Here is a 9,498-nt window from a genome sequence, read left to right as displayed (position 1 = left end):
AAAACATCGATTTTTTGAAAAAAATATCAATTTATCACGTTTATTGTCCACTTACGCCGACTAGGAGTTGTTTTTTTGAAAAAATGACTTAAAATTCGTGATCAGTGACCTCAAAAACCCCCAGTAAAGTATTTTCAATGTTTATAAATCGGTTTAAAATCGTAAAACTTGATTTTAATGCCATTTTAATCAAATTTGAAGCAAATTTTCACTTTTCGCGTTTTTCTGCCTTTTCATCGCCGTATGGTGGGTTGAAATTTTTGTAGAAAAAAAATCAAAACATGGTTTTCGATGTATTTTTTTCCGTAGAATTCGATTCTGAAGTCGAAAAAATAAAAATTTTCTTTATTTTTTTTTATTTAAAAAAAACCATGAAAAAACCGTAAAAAATGATGTTTTTCGAGCAAAACCCCATAAAAAAGTAGATGGACCCTACTTTTTTATTACAAATTCGGATTCAGCGTCGAAAAATACATAAGAATATATAGGTTTTTTGTTTTTTGACACTTTGTTTTTGACACTTTTGTTTTTTTTGTGGGCCTGTGTAATTATTTGACACTAAATAGTATTTTGATTTATCACTGAGATACCAGTATGAGATTCCATAGATTTACAGGTGAACAAGCAGTAGAAATAGAGAAAATTAGACAAATTTTCACTAAAGGGAACTCGTAATATACTAATAAAAAAGTTTCTACTCAATCCCGACCACGACGCCACATTCACAGCAACCGAGCCAAAACTCTCGCACAAGAGTTTACTTAAATAAGTTTAATGTTATTTATTATTTCAATTACTCATTTCATATACGAGGTGTGTTCAAAAAATAAGGTGACTTTATGGTTTTCTCAAAAAATATTGTCTGAATGAGACTGACGCCAGCTTATGGCAAACTATGTAGAACAACATTATGGTGTAGAGAATAAATTAAGACAAAAACTAATTTTTTCTCATCAATCCTAAAATTGGATCTACTTTCTCTAACATTATTGCTCCACTGCGTAAAAAAATTTACAGTAAAAATTGTTCTAATAATACCAATTTGCAAGCTAATTGAGAATACTAGTGTGAGAAACATAAATGTTTATGTGAATACAAATCCGGAGAATAACCCATAAAAACTAAGCATAATGTTTCGAAAAAATGTTTAGAGTAAAATTTATTTCAAGGGTGACATTTTACCAAAAGAATAACACATTTTCTATTGATTATAATATTTTATACGCATTTCCTAACACTTTACTAAAAATTCTGAAATAAAAATGGGTTTATAATTTTTTAATTTTATAATAACGTTTCTGTGCATACCAACTTTAAAAAGATCGAATAAAAAATAGTAAAAACAATATTTTTATAATTTCTAAAAATAAAACAAACTAAACATTTATTCCATAAAGAAAAAAACGAAATAAAATTAAAAGTCAATCGCCTATATATTTTACACTTACACAGAGGTATATCATGGCAAAAACGTCTATTCGATGTAGATTCAAAGAAAAAATGCAAATTTATGATAAATAAAATTAAACTTATTTAAGTAAACTCTTGTGCGAGAGTTTTGGCTCGTTTGCGGTGAATGTGGCGCCGTGGACAGGATTGAGTACAAACTTTTTTATTAGTATATTACGAGTTCCCTTTAGTGAAAATTTGTATAATTTTCTCTATTTCTACTGCTTGTTCACCTGTGAATCTATGGAATATCATACTGGTATCTCAGTGATAAATCAAATACTATTTAGTGTCAAATAATTATTCTTGGACCTAAAAAATGAATAAGTCAAATGATTCAAATGACTAAAATAAGTATTGCAATAAATATAAAAAGATCCACATGTCCAAGCGGCAGTATACTATTGTAGTCACGGGTTGTGAAACTCTCATCCCGGTAACAAGCGTTGAATTGAGAAAAATTAAGTATTTTTATTCCCATGAATACGCGATTTTTACTCCGTCTAAAATCCCCTCAACGGGAACAGAAAATATGCAAATCCTATTCCTCTCAATCGACTTAGTAAAATATAACGAAAGCATTTATTTAACCTATTTTTTATTATTAAATCTTTTTATAACTTATAAATTCGAAAAATATTCAAATTTATATTTATTTATATTTTGATAATCTATTTAAACGTCTTAAAAAATGCGACAAAGAAATCTATTGAAATATGTAAATTTAAATAAGTTTAACTCTAAAGGGGCAGAATTGAATTGGTGAGAATTAAAATTTCAGAATTTACATTCCGCATGAAGGAATTAAAATAACTTATCACACATATTTTGTGAATTAATTAGAAGGAATTTAAAAAAATCAAAATATGACCACTTCGGAAGATTAAAAAATATCTCTGTGAGGTGTGTTACCGGTACGTATCATCACAAATTCCAACACCAATGATGCAAGTGAATTGAGCTTTGAGTGATCAAGAATTTCACTCCGTATTAATTATATTCACGGAATAGTACTTTGTAAGTATAATCGTCAGAATTCTGCGACCTGAAAACTTCATAAAATGCACCATTTTATTTTTATTTCAAGATTTATTAACTTCAGGAATCTAACCTGGATCCCAAGGGGATTGGAGGGCGTGGGGGAGATTAGGTTTGCTCTAGATGTCACAATGCCGTATTATACATATATATCTTATTTCAGTGACAATATTCTCTGATTTTCTCAATGTCTGATAAGCAGATGTAAACTAATATTATGTTGGGGATTGTACATATTTTTGTCGTAGTTAAGTCGTTTTCCGGGTATCAATAACAACCCAGTGGGCACAAAATATGACGACGTCTTTACGACATCGTCACGACATCTACACTACAACTTTACGACATCCTACGTCCATGTCGTTTCGGACTTTGCGATATCGTAAAGACATCGTCAGATCATATGACTTATTTACGATATCGTAAAGAGCAATTTTTACCACGTTTCACGTTTTCATACAGAAAGCCTACAAGAATAGTAAACTGTAAAATGATTTCATGAAACAAATTAAATCAATCCTTTCTTGCGACACAGGTTTGTCGCAACATTCTTGGAATTTCAATTATTACTTTGATTTTGATTTTAAACGTATTAAAATATTAGCTACAGAAAAAATACTTATCAACGACGTATTATATTATATCAAGTGCCAAGAGGTTTTCTTTCATAAAGAGGTAAATCAATGTAACTGAAAATAAAAACTGTTATTTTTTAATTCTCTGACCTGCACCCTAGTGTGGCGTCATTCGATATTTAAGATGTTTTTTTTTCATATTATAGCTCGCTTTTCTTGACCTCCACGGTAAAGCCTGAAGTTAGGGTATTTTGATTTTCCACCGTTGGAGGGCGATAGGCCTTTTCTTGTTCTTCTATCAGGGGAGTCGGGACGCTTCACCCTCAGACGTGTATATGTACACTGCGCGTGACATAGGACTTCTCGGAAAACCGTGTCCCATCCCCCCATTGTCAATTTCTTGCGTATAAAAAGTTAGATTAGACATCATGCCCTCTATTTATTAATATAAGTCTCGCTTCCTATCTAATTTCCTCTCTCAACAGGCAAATTTTCCAAATGACCCCTCTCTAAATTCCCCAGGGTACTGAGCACAGTCAAAGATTATAAACGTAGATGCGGTACGGACTTAAGTACCCGCTATAACTATAGACGGCACGTCCGGCGAAAATTGTCAGTTCCCCTCTACCCACCGCTCCCCGTATATAGCACCAATAGACAACAGCCACTTGGAGCGCTGTAAACATGGTTATTTTTATAAATACCACAAATAAAAGTCGATGAATAATTTTTATTACGGTTTCATATATTTCCCACTATTTCTAAAATTATTACTTATAATTTTCATTCTATAAATTGTCTATATTTCTTTATTATTATTTATTTTTGTGGTCTGCAATTTCTATGGATTTTTTTTAGACTTTTATAAAAATATAATTATAATTCCAAGTGATATGAAAATTGTTCTTTCGGTTTTTAGATGTTAAGTCAGCCGTTCTAAGCCAGATTACGTTTCGCATTGGCAAACAAAATTAGACAAACAGAATTTCACTGTCATATTCATAAAAAATATCATGTTCCAAAAAATATATTTTTAAATAAACTTTAAATTATTATAATTACTACAGCTTACTCGAAATATATATAATTCAAATTATTTTTTAAGTTTTTCAGAACTCTTAAACATATTTATAATGATTCCCATTTTTTCATAAAATTTATGTAAAATTCTGCAAAAAATGCCTCAAAATCTTCAAGATTTTTTAAAAATCTTATAAATCTTTTAAAATGTTTGAAATATTTTCGACACTCTAAACTTCACGAAATTATAAAATTCTGAAACCTGAAAATCCCGAATTTAAAAATTCTAGAATAATGAAATTCTGGACAATTTGCAATATTATCAAATTTGAAAATTCCCGAATAATAAAACTCCAGGCCGAATGCTGTCTAATGGTAAAATATACAAACTAGAAAATTCCCGAATTGCAGAAATTGAGAAAACAGTTTGGTGGTCAATATTATTTATTTATTACAAATACAATAATCAAATATTTTTATTATCGAAATTTCGTTTAATTTTGATAAATTATTGTTTCAATTTAAAATAACAATAATTGTATAAAAATGTGATACAAACATAAATTTAAAAACACATGAGATTCAATTGAATCAAACTTTACAGGATTCAATTCAGACTAATTTAACGCGACTTTTATTTTCATTTTTTTAAATAATAATTTTATTTTTGCGAGGGTTTTCTGTAATGTACAAAAATACAATGCACATTTTTAAAAGTTTTTTATTCAAAAATACATTTGTTCAATTTTTTATTTTAAATTCTAACAATAATTTTTAGAAACTTTAAACATTAAAAAAGTTTTTTCTTTGGTATAAGTATTTTATTATTCTACGAAAAAAAAATTTTTAACAAACTATTTTTTCATTGTTCAAATTAGGGAGTTGTCTAGACCGGATACAGTATAATTCGGAAATTTTCTGCCGGCAGTTCTCAAATTCTGTAAGATTGTAAATTGCCGAGAATTTTCCAATTCGGAACTTTTATATTTCGACAATATTATAATTTCGGAATTTTTACAGTGATGTAGGAATTTTATTTTTCGGAAAAATATCGAAATATTCCGAAATATAAAAGTCGAATTGGAGAATTCACGAAAAATAAAATAAATAAAATTTCGGACAATAAGATATTACCGAATTTAAAAAATCCCTGAAGAAAATGGCTGAATTATAAAATTTCCGAACTAGAAAATTCATAAATTTTAACAATTCAACAAATTGTTCATTAAATATTATTTATTTATTGAAAATACAATAATCGAATATATATTTCTGTATGAAAAATTTTGTTTGAAAATGTGCATAGTATTTGAAAAAAATATTTAAAAATTCTGAAAAATCGAATTTTTTATTAATACAAAAAATAATAAAAATAAATTTTGATATAACTCGTTGTTGAATTGAATCCTGCAAAGTTTGTTTCAAAAATGTTCTTATGTAGATACGAAGAAAACTTAGGCAGAACATTTTTTTCTTTCAAAGCGTACGTGTTTTTTAATGTATTTTTTAATACAACTTTTATAAAATTATTATTCAGGTGCCGGAGATTTTATTTTTTGGGATTTTTCGTTCATCCCTTTCGGTATTTTTTTCAGCGGTGCCATATTTTTATACCTCCTCTTAAAATTATGTAACTTTTCAAAATAAAAAGTTAATATTCCAAAACATTTTAAAATCATCATAAGTATCAATTCTCTTTTAAATTATTTCAAATCTTTTTAAATTATTTACAAAATTTTTCGGACTTTTAAATGTCTTTTAGAGTGATTGCCATTTTCCCTAACATTTTTGTAAAATTCTATTCTTTAAGAATCAAATTGAAATACTTTTACCTTATTTTATACTAAAATAATACTTCAAAAAGATTTTGAAATTGACTAAGGGCGTTCATTTAAGAAGCCATTAATTCGAACGTTTGCACTTGTTTCACTACTAAGGCTTTCGAATTAAATTAGTTCAAAATGAGAAGGTATTAGTTTTTTATGAAAAATGACTTTTTCGGATTTTAAATGTCGACGTTTTGAGGCCCCGTGAGTCAGAAAAACTAGTTTTTACGTCGGGGTTTGTTTGTCTGTCCGGTGTCGTCGTTGTTGCCTGTATACCGGATAACTTTCGGAAGACTGGTCGGATTGAATTGGACTTTGACTTTGATAACTTTTTTTGATAAAATCAAACTTACCAAAGTTAAAGGATTTTCAAAATCCAAAAAACCAAAAGAAAATGGACATTTGAAGCAAAAAAACCTTGATATGGAAAAAAGTCTAGAGGAAAAAAACGCTACTTTTTCAAGGATCCATGATTATTTTATCACATTCTCATCTATAATGAGAAGAGTTTTATGCGAAAAATGACTTTCGCGAATTTCATGAAATTTCTACGTTTTGAGGCTCCTTGAGTCAGAAAAACACGTTCTTACGTCGGTATCTGTGTGTTTCTCTGGCGTCTACGTCGTCATTGTTATTGATGTTGTGGTTTTCTGCATATCGGATAACTTTCGAAAAAATAGTCGGATTAGATTGTGCTTTGACACACAGTTCTTTCATTTTAAGAATTGTCTGTAAAAATTGTACTATTTTTATTTTTATCAAAAATATTTTTCTTCAATTCAATTGTTGCAATAAAAGTTTTTCGAAGAGATTTTTGAAAAATCTTTCGGGGAATAAAATTAGTATGGAGCAATATTCTTTGCAAGTCAATATTTTTCATAGAAAATTACCCCGAGTGACCTTCAATTATTATTTTATAAACGTGAAAAAACCACATTTCAATATTTTCTATGAAAAACACAATCCCTGAGTGACAGAACAAAATCGGAAACAATAAGAGTCAATTTATTCAAGAACAAGATTTTTGAACAAAAATGACCTTGAGTGAACCTTTAATATAGATTTGTTAATTTCTACAAAAATCAGGCGTCTCAACTATTAAAGTTTTAAATATTTTTGAAATTGATGTTCTGGAGACTAAATAACACTTATTATTTGATTAAGAAATCACAATCAAAATTGTTAAAAAAAGTTTTTAACAGAGTTTTAAAAACCTTAAAAAAGGTCAGAGGTTTTAATAGTTCAATATATATGATAGAACCTCTATAAATTTGAAATAAGTCTATACTTTTTCATGTTTGAGCTAGAATTATTCAATTTTAGAAGTTATAAATGACAATCGTGAAAATTAAATAAAATGTTTTAATTAATTGATATTTAAAACACAAAACATCTAAATGCAGCTGCAAACATTAAATTTGAAATGCGTTGAATTTAAGGTATATTTTAAAAAGAAAACTGAAAGCAGAGGATCGACTTTCAAAAGAAGCGGAAGAAAGTAGCTCGCTGGATTGAAAATGAGCATGGAAAATACTGTATTTCGCATTTTTAAATGTTAAATTAAAACTTTTTCGCGTTGTAACAATTTTGAATCCCATAATGTTATTTTTTACCTAACCTATAACTAATAACGAAAATTCTGAAAAATCAAACAATAAGGCTGTATTCTGAAAATGAAGCATATTTAACGTTAAAAATCAAGTTCTTAAACTGAAGGCCTAAAAATTTGCAAATTTTACAATTAGTGTTGTGTAAATTGTATTGGCATCTTAAAAGAGTATAAATAGTTCTTAAATTAGTTTTTAAATTTTCTGGAGTTTACCTTTTTTACATGCCTAGATGTCAAAAAAGCCTACCGCTGACTGAAATGGATTAGAAAAAAATCGCCAAGATGCAAGAATGAAAATTGAATGTACAACGAATTTTTAAATTTTTAATTGTGATTATCTTTAACTTTGTGATATCAAAAATTTCCATACATTTTTTTTAATTAATACTGTAGGAAAAAATCAACAAGATCGAGGGCCGAAATTATAATTAGAGCAAATTTTCCGTAAATTCTATGGGGACGGCTGGAATATCCCGAAAAATATAATTCCCGACTCGGTAAAACTCTCTGTCCCGAATAATAAAATTGCAAAACTAATAAAATTCCTGAACAGTTTATACTATTAACGAATTTGAAAATTCCCGAATAATAAAACGCCCTAAATAAAATTGTTTCTTAATTAATATTAATTACTTATTAAAAATACGATAATAAAATATTTGTATCAAATACATTTTTGTTTAATATTTAAAGTGCTAAAAGTTATTTGTTTCAATTTAAAATTAAAATTATACAGAAATTTTACGGACAAATTAATATAAAAAAACACGTGTTTTTCAATCAACATTTCGATATTTCGGAAGAACTTTTGTGATTTAAAACATACTATATACATTTTCAACCAAAATATTTTATCCAGAAATATATTTTGTTTTAATTATTTTAAATTTAAATTTAAATTTAAACAATAATGTTTAAACACTTCAAACATTAAAAAAGTTATTTATCTGGTATAAATATTTGATTATTTCAATTAAAAAAAATATTTGTCAAAGAAAAATGTTTCAGCACTTGTTTATCTCGAAATTTCTTTCTATAATGGTTTTTTTAAAATTAAAAATATGGTTTTTCAAGAAAATTTTTTTTTAATTAAAAAAAGGTCTGTACCGAAGACCTGGATCAGGCTTCAAATCTGAAAAAATGCAGTGATATGCATACACGTCACAATTTTCTAACCTCAAAAAATCTTTCTACTGCTTTACAGTCATATTTTACGAAGAATGAGAAAACAAGAATTCGACTTCGTAGTACTGTGGGGGCGGGACCTCGATAGGGCAAAAAATGTAATGTCCTATATATATATATATGACCCATGACCTATATATATGGCCTATGACAAAGCCACCGAACGCGTCCTCGGGTTGCGGATAGAGGGTCCCTGTACCAAGGGTTTCTGCTGAATATGGTTACAAAAATAAATAGGCAGTCGCGGACAATTGTCCAGGGGTGGTCCCGAAGGAATTAACCCCCAAGCCGAGGTGTGAAAACCGTGCCGAAAGCTGAATGGCACCTGGATGAGGTGTCTAGAACGGTGACTCTGTGATACCGGGCGACCTCTCAGAGTACACAGCCTTATCCTTGCATGCGGGGCTCTACAAGGATGGAGAACCCCTTTCCCTGGCTTCTCGTGGGAACAACAATGACAACACCAAACATAGTTGTAGTAAGTGCGGTTCAAAACAACAGAACGCGCAGGGCTCCCGACAATGGGTCGGCCAACAATGCCGACCAATCTAGAGCTGGGGGAGCCAACGAAAATGGATTCAATGCGATGGATCAGCGGGACCTCGTGACCTTCGGGTGGACGGAGCGACTGAATCACGACTTGCTAGACTGCTACGATGCCAGTGTGGCCTGTGAACGGGGTTACATGGCACGTCTGCATGCTCTGTGGTGCGAGAAACACCCGGAGCTATCGCACTTTTCGCAGCAACGTCTGCGAAACCATGCTGAATTACTCCGTAAAAGGGGCTATGTAAGC

The sequence above is a fragment of the Belonocnema kinseyi genome, chromosome 9 (genome assembly GCF_010883055.1).
Source record: "Belonocnema kinseyi isolate 2016_QV_RU_SX_M_011 chromosome 9, B_treatae_v1, whole genome shotgun sequence".
Classification (NCBI taxonomy): domain Eukaryota; kingdom Metazoa; phylum Arthropoda; class Insecta; order Hymenoptera; family Cynipidae; genus Belonocnema; species Belonocnema kinseyi.
This window is presented reverse-complemented; position numbering follows the sequence as displayed.